We start from the raw sequence: 18,532 nt of genomic DNA on the forward strand, positions 1-18,532 counted from the left end.
GACCCTCCTGGAAAGGGCAGAACTAGAGCCAGCATTTGGCACCCACCAGACCAAACAACTAGTGAAGGCTGAAGGTTCAGTTTCTTGATCGCAAAGCAAAGAGCGTCAATCACCCGCTCTGCCCTAAGCTCTGGGAGACCTGGGGCTATGTTCATCCCCAGCCAAGGCCAGAGGGGTGGCCTTCCGAGAACAGGGCTAATCTACCGCCTCATGGCATCTGCACCGCTTTTGCCTCGTTCTGCGATCTGAAGGCTCTTGCAGCATCCCAAAGGCAGGAGAAAATGCTCGTCGATAATAGCAGAGCCTGGGCAGTGGAGTGGCGAATGGTGCAGAACATGTAGCTACAAATTGAAAATATTCTACTACTCCATCTAAACTATTTAGATAATTTGTTTTTCTTTTAGAACCACTAGCAGTCCATTAATTTTCAGTTACAGTAACACGATCTTATTTGTGGTTTCCTCCCCGGGGCAGGGAAGTTCTGGACAGGAATAGAACTGAAGGGAATTCCTGGGGCAGCAAAATGAAAGCTGCACGGGGAACGGCCACACAAAGCTGCAGGGCTCTTGGCGCCAGCGTGGCCACACAAGGTGGGCAGAAAAGAGGCCACTGCATGCCAGGCAGGAGGGCGGGTCACCTGTGAAGTCACTGCAGGAGCTGCGTCAAATCACCACTTTTCCTGTTTCCCTGCTGGTGAAAAAAAGTCTGCAATCCCCTTTCAGGCCAAGAGCCCACACTTCCTGGACACTTCCCAGAAGTCAGGCTGTGGGCTTGATAAGGGGGATAGAGCTTGTTAAGCTGCACAGCCACCCAAGTATGCTCTGATATGAACCCCTTGTTCAGATGAAGAAACTGAGGTGCAGAACAAAGAAGCAATTTGCCCAAGGGCCAAAAGGCAGTTTAATGGAGCCAAGGTTTGCACCCAGCTTCTGTAACACCCTCCTCAAAGCAGAAGAAGGCAGGTGTGTGAAGCTGGGCATCCACACTGGGTAACCAGGCATGTCTTCGGATCGGGACACCCCGGCACCAGCTGGGGCCAGGGGGTCCAGCCTGCAGCTGGCAGGGGTGGCAGAGTCCGAGGAAACAGCTGGTGCTCCACAGGGCTAGTGAGGGCCATGTGTGTGCACGTGTGTAAGTGCACACATCTGTGAGTGGGTTTGCACATTGGTGTATCGTGCATGCATGTTCATGTGATGTGTGTATTGCTGTGTGTGCTTATGCGTGTAGGGGTGTGTGTGTGTGTGTGCACGTGTGTGTGCATTCAAGGATGTGATGTGGACGTGAACACTTACGTGTGCTTGTGCATGTGTGTGCTTGTGTGCACGTCCATGTGTGCGTGTCAGTGGTGCATGTGTGTGCTTGTACACATGTCCATGTGTGCATGTGAGTGGTGCATACGTGTGTGCTTGTACGCACGTCCATGTGTGCGTGTGAGTGGTGCATGTGTGTGCTTGTGTGCACGTCCATGTGTGCATGTGAGTGGTGCATGTGTGTGCTTGTGTGCACGTCCATGTGTGCGTGTGAGTGGTGCATGTGTGTGCTTGTGTGCACGTCCATGTGTGTCTGTGAGTGGTGCATGTGTGTGCTTGTACGCACGTCCATGTGTGCGTGTGGGTGGTGCATACGTGTGTGCAGGTATTGCGTCTGTGGGTCGGTGCCTGACGGCGCTAGGCTCGGGTTCATGGTACCTAGTCGCCCATCAGCAAAGCGACGGCAGGTGCGGTTTGGGGGAGTGTCCCAGGTCGGGGCCATAACCAGGGCTTCCTGGAGAGGCAGGTCCTGCTGTGTCCGCTTTGCATGGCTGCAGAGGCTGCGACACAGTCCCTGACCCCGGCCCGTGGTGGCCGCTGGCGGATGCCGCCCCGAGGCCTCAGGGTCAGCCGCACTGGAACGTCGCCCAATGAGCAAGGGTGCAGGCTCCACACGCAGGCGCACCCCAGTAGCAGCTCGCCCAGGGCTCCAGGTCACGGCGAGAAATAAAGGCTGCCTCACCTTCCCTCGGAGCGCTTCTCGGCCGCGCGTCCCGGGTCCACACCCACGCGTCCGTGTGCCGGAAACCAAGCGCGGACCCGGCGGTTCTCCCACGCGGCCGCCGGGAGGCGGTGTGGGGCGGCGCGCGCTCCCACCGCGCGCTCCCGCGCCAGCCCGCGGACAGCGCCCCTGCCCTCCGCCTGCGCAGGCCTCCTGGGAAGCTCGCTCCCTGTCCTCAAAGGTTCAGCAGCTGGCAGGAGGACCAGGAGCCTTGGGGCAGGGCGGGATCAATGGGCATCTTGTAATGACATTCTAGGCCATCAGTTGCCCGGAGCTCCAGGGCCACCCGCAGAGCGGGGGCCCTCAGATGTCAGCAGAGCCCTCAGTGTCACTCTGGACTTTGGACTCATCCTGCAAACCTCCAGCATTGGGCTCAGCTCAGGGCCCATGGTGTTTCCCACACCCGTCAGGAAACCTCTGGGCCCGCAGGCCCTCACTGGCCTCCAGCGAGCCGTCGAGCCCACCTTGAGGACACGGGGCCTCAGGTTCCAAGACAAATCGCGCATCCTTAGCTCCGAGAACTGTTTGAGGAAACATCGCCGAGGCTGAAAGGGTGTAGGGGTTCCCAGCAGGAGGGCCTGGGGCCAGGATCACTGTGGGCTCATACACACTGAGTCCACACACTGTGGACTGGGGCTGGGTGTGAGGAGCAGCCTGTGCGCTGCTCCCCGGAGACGCTACTGGGTCGTGCGGGGGGCCACACCGTGGGGTGCGTATTGGGGGCTGGCATTCGCTGTGGCCGATGCGAGCACCTGCAGTGGAGGCAAAGGGGAGGCACGCGGTTTCTCCTTTCTCTCTCTTACCTCTCCCATGCTCTCAGTCACTGTCTTCAACCTGGGCGGTCACACCTGGTCACCCTGACCACAGACAGGAAGAGCCCCAAACCACCGTGGGCCTCTCCCGGGCTCGAAAACTGGCGGCACAACACCGTTCCCTGTAGAGGCCAGGCCACTTCCCTGCAATGCTACCTTCCGGCCCCAGGAGTGGGAGCCATTCGGGGGGAAGGCAGAGGCTCAGAGACACTCACATGAGGTCACACAGCTTGTGCTCACTGGCACGTGACGAGGCCCAGGTTTATATGGCATAGAACCACCGTGCCCTCTGGCTCCTGGGCTTGTCCACTGCCGTCAGGAATTCACTCATAGTTTCCTGCCCAGGTACGGCCCGGGCATCGTCAGTTTCCAGAATAAAGTCCAACCATCTGGACTTGGCATTCCCAGCCTCCCGGGAAACTGGGCTCTGGTCTGGTGACTGCCCTGCCCCCGTGTCCTGGAACTCAGGCCTTCCTCCCTGCTCTCTGCTCGTGGGAATCCTGCTCATTCCTCTGTGCCCTCCTTCCTTGCCCCTTCCAGCCTGTCTTGTGGTCTGGGCAAGCCAGCCCGCGCCCTCCTCCTCTCCCTGCCATCCAGTGCCCCTCCCACAGAGGCGGCTGGGGGTAAGGTCCTAAGGCCCAACTGCTGGTCCCACTTTGCCGCCAAGATCACAACAGGTGCAAGCCACAGTGGGCGGGAACGGGCTGAGGCTGGGGGGCCCATTCACCCACGTGGCCAGGCAGGGGCTCGCAGAGCCGGAAGAATGCACCCCCCCGCCCCAGGGTGCCATGCGGGGCCTCCTGGGTCCCGGCACAGGCCCCTCCAGAGGTGGCCATGGCCAGAAGTTTGGGGTGGACCTACCCAGACTGGGTTTCCCAAATCAACATACATGCACCACCTCCCTCCGGGCACTCTTCCCTCGTCTGCCTTTTCTGAGGGCCCTCACTCTTCCTAACCCCAGATCTGCGGTGGGATTTCCCTAACTGGCCGGTATTGCAACCTGGGGGTTCTGTTATCACCACTGTTGCTTTGTTACTATTTTGCTTCAACCCCATGGTTACTGGACAGCTGTGTACAATGACCTCTCTGCAGCCATGTACATATTTTTATGGCATCGATCTGTGGAAGTGCAAGCACTGGGTAAATTCTAGTGGATTCTTCCCAGTTGCTCCCAGGATCTTTGTACCAAGCGCCATGCCGCGAGCATGCCTATTCCTCATGCCGTCTCCCCGCTGTGTTCATCGGGCTGCTCACCTTTGTCCTGCTAGAAGTGCACATGAGTTGTCCCTGCGTGTTGGTCTTCACGTCCTTACCGGTGGCAAGGCCATGCACAGGTGCGCTGGACAGTGCGCATTCCCTCCTGAGGACCCCTGTGTTTGTTCTCTGTTCTCCACCACCAGGGCCTTCCTGAAACAGCTTCGTCCTGCATCTGGCGAGAACACCGTGAGCTTGGTTTGGGGCTGCCGTGCTCCTGCCTCTGGGCTGCTCGTGGCAGGACTCAGTCCCAACGGGAGAAGAGCCTGGCGGGCCCCGCCCCATCCGACTCCCAGGCATTGCCCTGAAAGGCGCACAGGATGAGCTGGAGATGGGGGCAGAAGGAAACAGAAGGGACGTCAGAACACATGGCTGTGCTCATCTGAGAGGCGCACGTCGCCACAGAGGTGCACCTGTTCCTAAAAGCCCTGAGCTCCCATCCCACTCCCAACACCAAGGAGCCTACAGCTGTCCCGCGTCACACTTGTCCACACTGGCTAAGGAATCACAGCGAAGAATGTGTTGAGACTGGGCCAGCTCCTCGGATTGCACGCCTGATGGCTCAGATCGTGGAGCCAGACAGCGAGGACCCCCACGCTCTGCCTTCGCCCCTCCCATGCCTATCTTAGTCAGGAATCTTTCTAGATGCTAGTTGCTAGATACAGAAAATCCAACTCCAAATGGCTTTACAACAAAGCGGAGTTATTGATTCATGCGAGGAAAAGCGCAGTGGTAAACTGGCTTTCAGGCAAGGCTCAATCGACAGCTCAACAATTCTGTCGAGAACTAGGTTTCTTCCTGTGTCTTTGCCCTGCAGTTCCTTCTTTATCCCAAGGTCCCAAGATGCACCTTCTAAGGCTGCAAACCCTCTGTTCACATCAGCTTTGTGGCAGCATCCCAGCGAGAAGCCTGGCGTTCTTGCTGATTGGACTAGCTCGGGTCATGTGTCCACTTCTAAGCTAATCAGAGGCCCGGAGGATGGTCTGTGCCAACCCGTGACATCTGAGCCCCAAGCTCTGGCCCTGGAGCCCCAGGGGGCGGTGGGTTCCCTGGGACCAGAAGTCTGAGGAGCTGGGGAGCCAGAAGGTAAGACATTGGAGTGACCAGTCAAGGCACCCGCACTGCCGTGCAGCCCGCCTCAGTGCCTTCTGGGGACCAGGCAAGCTTCCCTGGGGCAGAGGTAGAGGCACGGTGTTGTGACCCCCTCCGTGTGTCCAGGTGCAGCATGAAGCCAGGAGGTGACAGCTAGCATGGTGCAAATGCTGGGGACAGCTGGGCGGGGCTCGGCCTGTCTCTTCTGTTTTCTCAAGGCTAGGCTGCTGCTGGAGGGGAGAGAGACAGGTGCAGGGGGACAGGTGGATTGTCAGGCCCGGGGTGGGGAAGAAGAGGGGGTGTGGTCCAGATTGGGGCACCCAGGGAGTCCCGAGGGGCTGGTGTGCAGAACAGGAACAGCACCAGGGACCTGGGAAGGGGAGGAAGCACAGGCTGGGCGACACCCCAGGAGAGGCGCAGAGCCGCTAACTGACCCGCACTGACCCCCAGGCCAACAGGACCCGTGAGGTGCAGGTCAGGAGCACGAATGCAGCCCAATCAAGACGGGGGCGCTGAGCGTGCTCCTGGCCAGTCGGGAGGCCTGAGAGCCTGTGTCCTTAGCTCCCAGGCCTGTGCCAGCCATCACAGAGGGAGCCTGCGGGGGGCGGGGGGGGGCACAGCCTCCTCCCAGGCGCCCCGTGCTGCTCCTTCCAGCTGCTAGCGGCAGGGGTGAGGAGGCGCCTACGGAGCCCTGATCCCCAGCCTCCTGCCGGACTTACACAGGCCTGGAGTAGAATCCTGCCCCTGCCATTCCTGGGCTGTGGGAAAGTCACTTGACACCCCTGAGCCTCCATTTCCCCATCTGTAAAATGGGGGCATCGTTAGGCCCTTCCTCGAGGGTTCTGGAGCAGAAGGGACAGACTCTCCTCAGTGCGGGGCCTCCTGTCACTTATCACACCCGGGACAGGGGGAGACAGAAGCAGAGGCTTCTCCAGGGGCGCTGGTGTGTCTTCCTCCAGCAAAATAAAACTAAGGCAGGAAGAGTGTGTTAGCTGCCAGTGTTGCCAGTGCTGCCAAAGAGAGGGGAGCCGGGGGCCGTTTCTGGGTCCTCCCCGATGCCCCCAGACACTGGCTTCGTGTGACGCTGAGGTGCCCCATGCCAGAGCCTCCCCTGCGAGAGACAGACAGACAGAGATGGACAGTGATGGGAGAAGGGAGAGAGCACGCGCAGGAAACCAAGAGGAGGAGGAAGGCTGCTGACCTCAGGGGAGGACAGACAAACAGGCTTGCAGACCTGCTTTCCTTCTTGTGTTTTTCTTGCTTGTTCAAGGAGCCAAATGCTTAAGAAAGAAACCCCAGTCCCCCACCTCTGCCCTGCTTTTCCTCTTCGACCCCTCAGGTGCTGAGAGGAATGCTGAGGTCCCAAAGGAGACACGCGTGCGCATGCCCTGGGCTCTCCTGGAGAGGGTCCGCGGGCTGCAGGCCTGGACCGCACGAGCTCTGTGTCTGGGTCGGGGCAGTGAGCCGTCTCCTCCTAGGAGCACTTCTCTGGGAGTCAGGGGCTCCTGGGCCCGATGCCTCATCTGTAGCCTCCACCACCTGCCCGCCCAAGAGACACGCCCTGAACCGGTTTGCTGCCACTCCGTCTGTGGCAGCCGGGCGCTGACGGGTGTGGCCTCCCCTGCCTGCTCACCGGGTGAGTAGCCCGAGGAGCTGAGAGCGGGTCCTGCGCCAGGAGACCTGGAGGCTACTGACAGCAGCCCTCTGCTCGAAAGGGGCAGAGCTGGCCCCTTGCTCCCTGGCTCACCCTGTGTGTGCGACCTCGGGCGGCAGCTCGGCTCACCCAGGCTCCTCTTCCTCACGTGAAACAGGAAGCGTCACCTCCCCGGGGTCCCCAGAGAGCACGGTAGACAGAGCAGACAGTGGCAGGCTGGGTCCCCGAGTCACGCGTGAGCCCAGCCGCACAGCCACAGTGGTCTGTGACCATGTGACGATGGCACGCAGGCCCGGGGACGGCAGCGGTGGGACGAGCAGTGCTGGGGCCACGCTGGGGGATAGACAAGGCAAACTAGGCAGCCCCGGGATCTGAGCTCCAGACTGGGGTTGGTGCGGCCCAGAACCCACTCCTGCCTCCGGCCAAGGGAGGAGCACCCCAAGCCCCAGCCCCTCCTGCGGCCACCCTGCGTCTCCGCAAAAGCCCTCTCCAAGTTTGCTCCAGTTTACGGTCCCCTCTTCCCAGAGGCTGGGAGCTGGCAGGCAGGGAGGCTCTGGCCTGCCAGGGGAGGCTGCACCGGGACCCCGGGGACTGCAAAGCACCAAAAACAGAGGTCCACCAGCTCCCGGTCTTGGGCTTCTGCCGTCTGCCAGAGGAACTGTGCAGGACACAGGCTGGGCCGGCCCGAGGTGCAGAGAAGGCAGGCTGGGGCAGCAGAAGGCTCAGCCAGAATGGGGCCACAGTCCCCACCACACCTGGTGCCAGGAAGTTGGCCTGGACCGTCGGGGCTGGAGGGGAAGGAGGAGGGATCCCTAGCATGAGACTGGGGGTCAGTGCATGGGGAGGGGGGAGGAGGAAGTCAGCGGAGGTGTGGTGGAGAGGGGTGGGCGTGTGCAAGGGGGTTTCCCGAATTAACAGCCACCTTCAGGGAGAGACCCCCCGTTTGTGTATGCAAACCTCTGTGATGTTGTTAGTCAAGGGCCCTGAGTCAGGCCCGGGAGCTCAGAGCTGCTCCAGGAGAGATGTGCTCCTGTCCTTGCGGCCCCAGCTCTTGCCTCTGAGCCTTGGGTAGGGACTCGCTGAGGGGAGGGCTCTGTGCTTGTCAGCAGCAGAAACCCACTGGACCGCCTGAAGCTCTGGGCGGGGGGGAGGTTTCCAGGAAGGGAAAGGGAGCCTGGGAACGTGTTCAGTGCCCAGACCCACAGCTGCTGGCTGCAGGGCCCCTGTGGTCAGCTCAGGACCTGCAGCCCCAGGTGAGCGTCTGACTGGCCACACTTGGCCACGTGCCGCCCCGTGTCTGACCCAGCCCAGATGGGAGGGTCCAAACTGCACCCCAGGGCTCCTGTCAAGGTCTCCCCCTGTGCTGGTACCCCAAGGTTGTGCGTGCACAGCCATGTGACTCCATGGAGGACCCCACCTGTGTGACCGCTGTGAGGAGAGGCCACCCGCAAAAGGACATGGGGTGCTGTTGGGAAAGCAGGCCCCAGAGTGTCTGCCTCCGAGAGCAAGACAAAATTAGCCTTTGAAAAGGCCCCAGGCGGGGCGCCTGGGTGGCACAACGTTAAGCGTCTGCCTTTGGCTCAGGGCGTGATCCCGGCATTACAGGATCGAGCCCCACATCAGGCTCCTCTGCTGGGAGCCTGCTTCTTCCTCTCCCACTCCCCCTGCTTGTGTTCCCTCTCTCGCTAGCTGTCTCTCTCTCTGTCAAATAAATAAATAAAATCTTTAAAAAAAAAAGAAAAGGCCCCAGGCAGGGCTGGAAGTGGGGTTTGAGGGGAGCGGCGAGGGGGACATGCTGTGTGCTATGGGGTCGGGAGGAAGGGCCACACTGATTTGGGGGTGGTGGTGTCTGGCTAGATCCGAAATTCCGAGGATCCTGTGGTTTGGAGGGGGCATGACTGCATCTACTTCCCAGGGACCAGGGAGCAGGAACGTGGCCCGGGGACATCCGGGGGTGAAGGTCCCCTGGGAGAGCCTTTGGCCACCAGAGACACCCCAAGAAGGCTCCCAGGCGCATGCGTCTTGGGCTCCCCTGAGGTTCGGGACACAAGCCCGCCCACACGGGAAACACATCACATGCTGTTGGAGGAGTGGGGGTGCTTTCCTTTCAGGACGGGCTCTGGGCACAAGAAAGGGGTTCCTTCTCTTTGCTCTTCTGCGGTCAACTGGAAACCAGCCAATGTTACCTCTGAAGGAAGAACAGAGTCAACACCACCTCCCACTGGGCTGCCTTTGATCCGGTCAGGAGGTCAGGAGGTAAAGTCAGGAGGAAGGGGCCAAGCTGACCCTCCGTGTGGTTTTGGGGATCGGCCTCTGTCTCTCTGGGAGTGTTTGTCGATGGTTAGAAGTTTCTCCCAGTTTCATCTGAAGATGTTTGTGTGCACGGCAATGGCCGTGCGTCGGGCGCGTGGAAACATCACATGTCCTGATAGAGAAGAGGCTCCCCCGGCCGCTGTGAGCCGACCCAGCGCAGGCCCCAGGCGCGGGCGCTTTTCCTGTGGTTCCTGGTGCAGGGAGGGCCAAGCTCTGCTGGGTAGGAGGGGTCCAGGAGAGCGCCCAGAACCTCACCCAGCCTCTCCAAGTGGAGCCGTCGACTGGTAGCCCCCAAAGGATATGTTCCTGATGCCTGGAACCCATGAGTGTGACCTTTGTAGCTGTGACTGAATTAGGGACCCCGATACGAGATTTCTTGGGTTCCCTGGGGGGACCTTCATGGTGTCACAAGTACCCTTATAAGGGACATGCAGGGCAGAGACATAGAGGAAATGCCACCTGAGGACAGAGGTGGAGGGACATGGCCACAAGCCCAGGGCTGCCAGCAGCCACGAGAGCAGAAGTCCAGGCTGGATTCCCCGTAGAGACTCTGGAGGGAACACGACCCTACTGACACCTTGACTTTGGACTTTTGGCCTCCAGATCTGTGTGAGAATACATTCCTGCTGTTCGAAGCCCTCGAGTTTGTAGTAGATTGTTAGAGCTGCCCTACGCAAGTGAGTACGCCAGGCTTACTGGGGAGGGAAAGGGAAGGACACATACAGTCCTAGCCTGAAGAGCACTGGTGTCCTGCAGCCCGCTACCCGGAGACACCCGCAGCCCGCTACCTAGAGACACCCACAGCCCAATACCTGGAGACACCCGCGGCCCGCTACCTGGAGACACCCCCCAGGAAGAAACAGCCTCACACACGTTGGAGCATCCGGTTCTCACCCCTGCAAATCAGGGGCATCCCCCGCCCCCGTTGTCCTAGCTCTGCCCCCACCCCCTGCAGCCCCCAGCGGCAGGGTGGTGATGACATTCCCAGCCTTGTTCCGATGACTGAGTCCTTTGGGTGGGTGTCAGGCTCCTGGCTACCCCCAGCCCCTTACCCTTTGCACAGGCTGGAGGGGGTCCTGGAGACAGCCCATCTCTGCTTTGCTTACGACTCACCATATTGCACTTTCCGGCTGCCCGGAATCCGGCAGGGGTGAGGCAGGTGGGGGGATCTGACTGGTGGCTTCTCCTCCGGGAGTCTATGCAGAACGAGGCTTGGCGCCACTCAGCTTTCCAGAACCGTAATGCTCAGCCAGAAGCACATGGAGTGAGGAGCGAAGGCTCACCGCCCTGAGGCTGGGTCCCAACACTGCTGTGCTGCCCACGTGTGACCTGGGCACGTCACAGCCTTCTTATGCGCGAAGCGGGTGACTCTGCACCCTGGGGGTCCCACTGCCCTGCCAATGCGGCGTGCACCCCACCGTGGCAGGTGCACGCCATCAATCCTGCGCTGACCCCAACGTCAGAGCTCACTGCCACAGTTGCTCTGGTTGGACCCCCGCCCCTCCACCGAGGACTTGGGCTTCTGGAACAGGTGATGGCTGCCAACTCTGATAGTCTGTGGCGCCAGCAGGAGGAGGCTGGCCCCGTTGCATCCTCGCCTGGCGTTTGATTCCAGGAGGAAGAGCAGAGAGTCGCGGTGACTGGTTGCACTTGGTGTGACGTTTAGGTGTTTGTGCACAGTATCGCGTGCATCAGGACTTGATTCCTACGGATACCCGAGTAATACTCCGTTGCGGGAGAGACCACACTTTGAAGGGCCTGCTAACCTGTTCAGGGACACTTAGGTCATTTCCTCTTTGGGCTCTTACAAATGGCGCTGCTACAAGCACGGGTGCCCAGCTTTCCTCTGGCTGTTTTGTTTCCTCTGGGCATGTGCCTGGAATTGCGGGTTCCTATGGTAACTATACAGTCAGCCTTTCCAGGAGCTTGCCACGCAGTGTTCCACGAGGCTGTACCCACTCACATCCCCAGCAGCACGGGCAAGGGTGGATTCCAGCTGCCCTGGTGGGTGTGAAGTGCTGTCTCCTTGCGGCTTTGACTTGCATTTCCCTTCCAGGTGCTTGTTAGGAAGTACAGGTCCTTCCTGCGTCCTGTGTGGCCTCGGGCTGTCCCATCTCCTGCCTGCAGACGGGACAGTGACAGCCATCGCCCACACATCTTGGTGCAGATGGGAGAACATATCCGGGAGAGATATTCCAGGAAGCCAAGGAACCAAGAGCTCACACGCTGTCAGCTGGTGACCAGACCTACCATCCCACCCCCAGGAGCACACACGGCACTTTCCTTGTGATGAAATTGAGACCACATTTTACAGCAGTGAGGGCTGTCCCAGGAGACATTTGTCCGTGTCTGGAAACATTTTTGATTGTCACGACCAGTGGGGATAACATGGTATCTAGTGGGAAGAGCCCAGGGACGCTGCTGGACTCCCACGGTGCCCAGGACCCCATAGCACAGAGTCACTGTCCCCTCATGTCTGCGATGCTGATTTTGAGAGGCCCCATGCACGTACTATTTTCCCGCCTATTCTTTTCACTTCACTGGATAATCCTCTATGAACATCTTCCTAGGAAGTCCCTTCATTAGGTGTGTTTGAAAGGTCAAGACTTGCAAAGAAGATCAAAGACCTTGGGCAGTGAGTCCAAGTTTCCCATGCGTGGTCTTGTCACTGTAGCCCCCCCCCCCCAAAGCCTGCTGAGTCATCCCGTCAGGAACTGGACTTCCCATGGGGGGGGTCCTTCAGAGGCCCTTTCTGCTCCCCTGGCCCAGCCCCACTAAGGCTGTCCTGAGTGATCTCCAGGGACCTCCCTGTGCCCCATCCTGCATGCTCCCTCCCTCCCTCCCATCAGCAAACCCCTCCATCTGAGAACACTCCCCCCTTCCACCAAACTTTTCCTCCCAACCTTTCCTATTTATGGGGGTCTGAGAGCTGCACCTCTCAGTAGAGCCTGGGCTGGAGATCTGGTGTGGCTTTCTCTCTAATTTGCTAGAGATCTAGAACGTGGCCTTGCTCTTCTGTCTGGTGGACTGTGGGACTGTTAACCAATGTCATATAGGTGAAAACTCTTGGTGGTCTGTAAATCCCAGGAGTGGGGTCAGGAACTGAGGTCATCATGGGAAACTGATTTCAGTTGGCCGCCCTGTGAAGGGGCTGGCGACAATGGGGTGCTCAGATCTCCTAGGAGCGGAGCGTATGCAGTGAGAGCGCTCCAGACGCCCCTTTGCAGGCTGGAGCTGCTCAGCCTGGGACGCCATCACCATGGGGCTGGGACCCTGGGCCCTGGACTGCAGGAGCCAAGAGCAATGGCCCAAGGCTGAAGTGTCGCCTGCTGTGCTGCCCTGGAGGCTGACGCTAGTCCCCACACCCTGTGTGCTCTGCTCAGGGACCGCCTCCTGGCTCCCAGCATAGGATTGGCTTCCTGAGGACCGGCTTGATTATGGCTCACACTGGTCTAGAACCCTAGCGGCTCCCTACAACTGAAGGATAAAATTCAACCCAGAAGGGGCACAAAGCCTCTGCATCCCACCTCCCTGGCCTCCCTTCTCCCATCTGCCCCCGAGGCCCTGCTCAGTCCCACCTCCACACCTTCACACAGCAGGGCTGTCCCCCAGCCCTCCCTCCAACACACAGACCTATGCTCAAGGCTGCCCACAATGCTGGGGCTCCCCACGGTCCCTACCCCTCAGGCCTGACCCTTCCCTGCCCCTGACACAGAGCAGACTTGGTCTCCAGGTCTCGCCACAGCCTCTGGGCTGGTGAGCTCTTGGTAGACCATCCCACCCCTCCTCCTACTCCTGAGTCCTCAAACCTGGAAGGGGACCTCTGAGTTCTGAACCCTGTCCAGGAGCCTGGGGGACGGGTGCACCTGGGGCTTCACGAGGGAGGAGGTCGACGGGGGCAGACGCAGGAGGTGCCTAGTGGGAGGTGACAGGCAGAGGAGGGGAGGGCTGCTGCTTTTGTCAGACTTGTCTGGGACAGGCTCGCAGCGCTTGGATCCTGCAGTCCGGTCGCTGCGCCGCCGGTAGCCGCTCCAAGCCTCCTGAGGAGCCGCGCCGTCGCCGCTTTAAGAAGGGGGTCCCGCGTCCCTCCCCAACTGGCGCGAAGCCCCCGAGGGAAGGAGAGAGTGGCGGCGCAGCTGTTACTCGGAGGGGCGGAGCTGGGCCAGGGGGTTGGGGCGGGGGGGGGGTGGAAGCCCGGGGCTGAGGGGCGGGGCGCACCCGGGACTGGCCAGGGCGGGGGGTGCGGGGTGGGACCGGGCTGGCCGTGGTCTGGAGTCTGTGGGGCGGGGTCGGGGCCGCCTCGGGGTGGGGCCAGGGAGCGCGGGGCTGGCCGGGAATGGGGGGGCGGCAGGGGGGGCTGGCCGAGGCGCCCCGCATCCGGCGCGCGGGTGGCTCGGGGTCCAGAATTGGGGAGGCGGCATCCGGGGACAGCGCGGACACCATGGGCTGCTGTTCCGGCCGCTGCACGCTCATCTTCCTCTGCACTTTCCAGCTGGTGAGTGGCGACTTCTCGGGTCCCACGGTCCCAGCGCGCGGTGGTGGGGCGGGTGGGAGAGGGGGTTCCCGCTGGGGACGCTTGGGGCCCGCGGGCTTCTGGGGCCGAAGTTCGCCGCGGTCCGGGAAGGGTAGGGAGCTAACGTCTTGCGTGACCCCGATAGCCCCTTCGGCCAACCTCGAGTGCCCCGCTGGGTATGTGCGCTGGTGGGGAAGGGGGACAGTCGCGGGGACCGGAGCGGCGCGGACAGGTGCCGGGGAACAGCTGGAAGGGACCCAGGAGGAACAAAAGCCTTCGGGCGGGGCTCCTGGACCCTGCTCTGACAGGCGCCTCGGGCGAGGAGCGTCCTTCGGCGCTGAGGAGCCCGGGCCGCGCACTAGCCGGGTAGTCACGGCGCGGTCGGGGAGGGGCGCAGTGGCGCGCGGCATCCTCGCGTGTCGGAATGCGCGTGTGGCCCCGAATGTGAGCGCAGGAACCGTGGGCCTGTGTGTGCGTGCGCGTTCCCTTTCCGAAGCCAGCGCCAGGCACCGGGTGAGCGGCGGCCCTTTCCTAAGGCCTGACAGCCTGGGGCTGGGGTGTGCTTGTGAGTTTTCCAGTAGGTGAGTATGTGTGTCAGGGGTGTGTGAACGCGGCCTTGCGCGCCCTCGGGGCCTCCAAAGTTGCAGGATGCCGCCGCGTCCCTTCCCCTGTCCCGGAGAGATGGGGAGGAGAGAAGAGGCGCTGGCCAGTGGCCAGAGTTGCACTCCGGCGCCTTTTGCGTTGGGGATTAGCTGGTCCCCTGGATCCAGAGCTTTGTCAGAGAACTTGGGCATCCCTTGGCCAAGTTTCCATTTTGCCCTCGGAGCTCCAGGCGGCCTGGTTGTTCCAATTCCCAGAGCTGGAGGCCTTGGATGGGGTGGGGGAGTGCTCAACAGAGGTCCCGGCCACAGGCCTGGGGAGGAGATCCTGATGAGCCCTAGGGTCTCCTGTCTTAAAGGGGAAAGGCTGTTTTGTTGAGGCCAGGCTGGGTGGGCTTCTGGCTCCTTGGGGCAGGGGGCTTCCTCCCTGGGAAGCTTGAAGGCCCAAGGAGGACGAACTTTTAAGCAGAAAGTCCTCCCCCACACATGGCATCCTGTCGTTTTCCTGTCCTTTGCGTGGGGGTGAGGGTTGCCTGCAGAGTTGGCAGGGGGCTGAGATAGAGGCTGGTGTGTCCCACGTGGAGGAAGGAAGGAGCAGCCATTGGTCCCCTGTGGGTGCCCACTCAGTGCTTTGGAAACCTGAGGGGGGGGGCTTATGGGAGGATGGAGGAGGTGGACACCCACAGGGTTCGTGCTGGACAGACCCGGAGATAGCTTGGGCTTCGCAAAAGGGTAGAGGCAGGACTATTCCACCGGCAACAGGGAGCTACATCCCGCTTGGAGCTGAGGTGTCCCCAACCATGTTTTGGTAGGAGTCCCTTAGGGGTAGGGTGGGAAGGCGGGAAAGGGGAAGGAAAGGTCTATGCGGTGAAGCGGGGTGAGGAGCCCAGGCTGATCAGGAGATCTGCAGTCTGGGTGCGTCTGGACACCATAAAGCACAGTGACCTTTGGGGGTGGGGACAGTGTGCCTTTGGTTTCCATGTGTTGAGTCTGGTGTGTGGGACGTAGGCAGGACTGACTTGTGCCCTGGGGCTGGGGGCAGCAGAAGTAGAAATACTGGGTGAGGGATGTGGCCTCGGGGTTTGGGAGGCTCAGATAGGGTCACGTTGCCTGTTTCAGCTCCACAGTGGAGAACGGATGGTGCACCGGGGGACCCCCACAGGCCCCAGAGAAGTTGCGTGACACCAAGGGCAAAGGGTTACCCTGGCCCAAGCGCAGCAGGGTCCCCTAGACACGGGGCTTTCAAAGAGTCTGGGTCTCAGACAGAGCTGTGTCCCCACATGAAGAGCAGCAGGGAGCTATGAAAGGCCTTTTGTCCTGGCCACCCCTGTGCTCCTCTGCTGGGGGGAGGCGGAGGCAGGAGGAAGGAGCTCTGCTCTAGTCACTGTATGTGGGCTGGGAGCACCATGGCGGGGAGTCCTGTGGCTTTTCTTTTCTCTGTTTGACAAGCGTGAGAGTTTTCTTGTTTCCAAGCTCCTGGACAAAGGCCGAGCATCTCTTCTGGGAGACTTCTCCCTGAAGAATAGCGTGAACTTCGCCTGCTCGGAGGCAGCCAGAGCGCACGGTGGAGGTCTCCCAGGCTGTGCCCACCACGTGGCTGGAGGGAAGCCTGGGCTCCGCACATGGTTTAGGGCAGGTGGTCACTAGCACTAAGTGACTCGTCTGTTCCCTGCCTCAAGAATGTGGCCACCACACCGCGGGCACCGTGGTGTGCTAAGCCTCCTGGTGCGTCCCCTACGTGACCACCTCCTGTGCTGGACAAGTGCCTGAGCTGTAGGGTCTGTGTCGGGAGCACAGCTGTTAGCAGGGACGCACCTCTAGTCCGGGCACGAGCCTGGGCCTTGGAGAACAGCGCCAGGGGTGACATGGTGCAGGGGCTGGGTGGGGCTGGCAGGGGACTTGGGGGTTAGTGTGTGGCCCTGGCAGGGGGTGCCGAAGCAGGGCGTGTACCCCAGGCCCTCGATTAGGGTCATCTGGTCAAGAGAGGAGGCCTGGGGCTCAGAACATAATTTCATTCTGTGTCGGGAACAGATGGTGCTGGGTACTGGTGGGCTGCATACTGGTGGGTCTGGAGCTTGTCCTGAGCTCACGCACGAAGGGCAGAGCCTATTACAGGGATGCTGTCTGTCCTGGGGTGTTCTCAGCTGGGGGTCTCGCAGGGAGCTCGTCCTTTCCCGGGGGTGTGCCTTATCCGTGGATGCACGTGTGAGACAACGTGGCTGGACGTGAGTAGCAGCGGCAGAGGTCGGCGATCGTGGAAGGAGCACGAGGAAACAAACGGTGGGCTCAGAGGTGGTCAGACAGCCTGGAGGGCCCCGGAGAAAGGGGAGGCCGGGGAGCATCTCCGAAGGCCGGCCCTGCAGCCGTGCATGGGCACTTTGCCTGTGTGGAGAGGGGAGAGGCACTGGGAGGAGCTGGGCCGGCACCTGCGAGGCCCCTGGAGTCCATCCCGGGCTCCTCCCCGAACGGGACGCCGGCTGCTCGGTGCTAGGCCAGGCCACGGGAGCCGGCCCAGGGGGATTTCTGGCTTTACAACCCTGCAGTCTCCCAGGGCCACCGTAACAAAGCACAGATGACAGGCAGCTGGAAACATTTATTTTTCTCAGTTCTGGATGCAGGACTCTACAATCCAGGTGTCACAGGGGGGTTCCTGCAGGGGCGCCAAGGGAGGGTCTGTCTCAGCTTCTGGTGTCATGGGCGTCCCTGGCTGTCCCGGCTGGCAGACGCGGCTCCGTCTTCACACAGCCTTCTTCCTGTGCATTTTCTGCATCAGATCTCATTACCCTTTTTCTTAAATCTCAGCAGTCACTGACTTTAGGGTCTGCCCTAACCTGGTGTAACCTCCTCTTAATTTCATCATCTCTACAAAGATCAATTCCAAGGATAGGGTCACGTTCACAGGCACTGGGGGTTAGGACTTGAGCATTTATTTCTGAGGATACGATTCAACCCGCAAGCGCAACTGAACAATTCTTTGGGATCACATGTATGGCTTCTGGCTCCTGGAGGACTCACGTGGCAAAGCACTGCCCCCACAGGGACCGACCGGGCCCCTTTCGGAAGATGCACGTCGCGCAGGCTGTGGTGAGTGGTGGAGGGCTTGGTCATGCCAGGGCTTGGCCCTGCTGCAGGCTTTGCTGGCACCTGGGGAGGCGGGGCTCAGGACCTCCTGACGTGATTGTCCAACGGGACCCACTCGCTCCTGTCCTGCCCCACTTCTGCCACTCTCCCTGAGCCCACGTGGGTCACACGAGGTCCACAGAACCTAAGGCCCAGTGGCAAGGAGGTGACGGCTTCGCCCCAGAACCTCAGAGCATGCATCTGGGTGCGCCTGGCACCACACACCAGACCAACCTGGCTAGCGGTTCTGAGGACCTGGATCTGGGTGGTGCCACCTTAGTGGTGAGCCACCTAACCTCTGTGTCTCAGCTTCTGTTCTGGAAACTGGGAAGCACTGGGGGAAGGACCTGATGGGGGAAGCAGGTAAAGGCTCAGGTGAATGTACATGCAGGAGGTGCTCAGTCGGGGCTGGCAGTGGTTTCCTGGTCACCGCAAAGGACACGCAGGGCAGCTCAGGCATGTCCGCAGCGGTCGCTGGAGGAGGACGTGTTGCGGGGCAGCTCGGGCGTGTCCGCGGCGGTCGCTGGAGGTTACTGGTCAGGTCTGGAGGCTCCTGACCCTGCCTGGTGCAGACAGTGGTGTGAATACCCATGTGTCTGGGTGGATCTTGGATTTATAGGACAGAGGTTCTGTAACCAGCTGACACTGGAAACTGGATTTCAAATCTAGGGCCGTCCATGGGTGTTCGTGGTGGTCCGTGGCATGAGAAAACATGGCAATTCAGTGACCTGCTCACTTCAGGGTTCCCTCCTCTCTGGGTTTTAAAGGCCCTATGGACAATCAGACTGTGGGGCATTTGGCGTACTGCCCCCCTAGCCAGGAACCAGAGCCTCCCTTTCCTCTGGCGCTGCCGACCTCACTCACTGATGCAAAATGAGAGCCACGGTAACCTGAAAATGCACAGGAACCCAGGTGCCTTCCTCGGAAGGAAAAAGAACCAGCTTAAGAATTCTCCTCGATGTTTCCGAAGTCATTTACAGAATTTGTAAAAAGGCCACAAAAAGGAAGCTGGGGAAGAACACATGAAGATTCTTGGTGGGAGTTTCCAACATGCTGCTGCTGGAGGAGAGTTCTGCCTGTCGATGGGAGAGACAGAGCCATGGCTTGCTATCATCCTTCACCTGCAGGGATGGACATTCCTTTC

The sequence above is a fragment of the Ursus americanus genome, chromosome 22, assembly GCF_024610735.1.
Source record: "Ursus americanus isolate L20-20 chromosome 22, mUrsAme1.1.p, whole genome shotgun sequence".
NCBI classification, from domain to species: Eukaryota; Metazoa; Chordata; class Mammalia; order Carnivora; family Ursidae; genus Ursus; species Ursus americanus.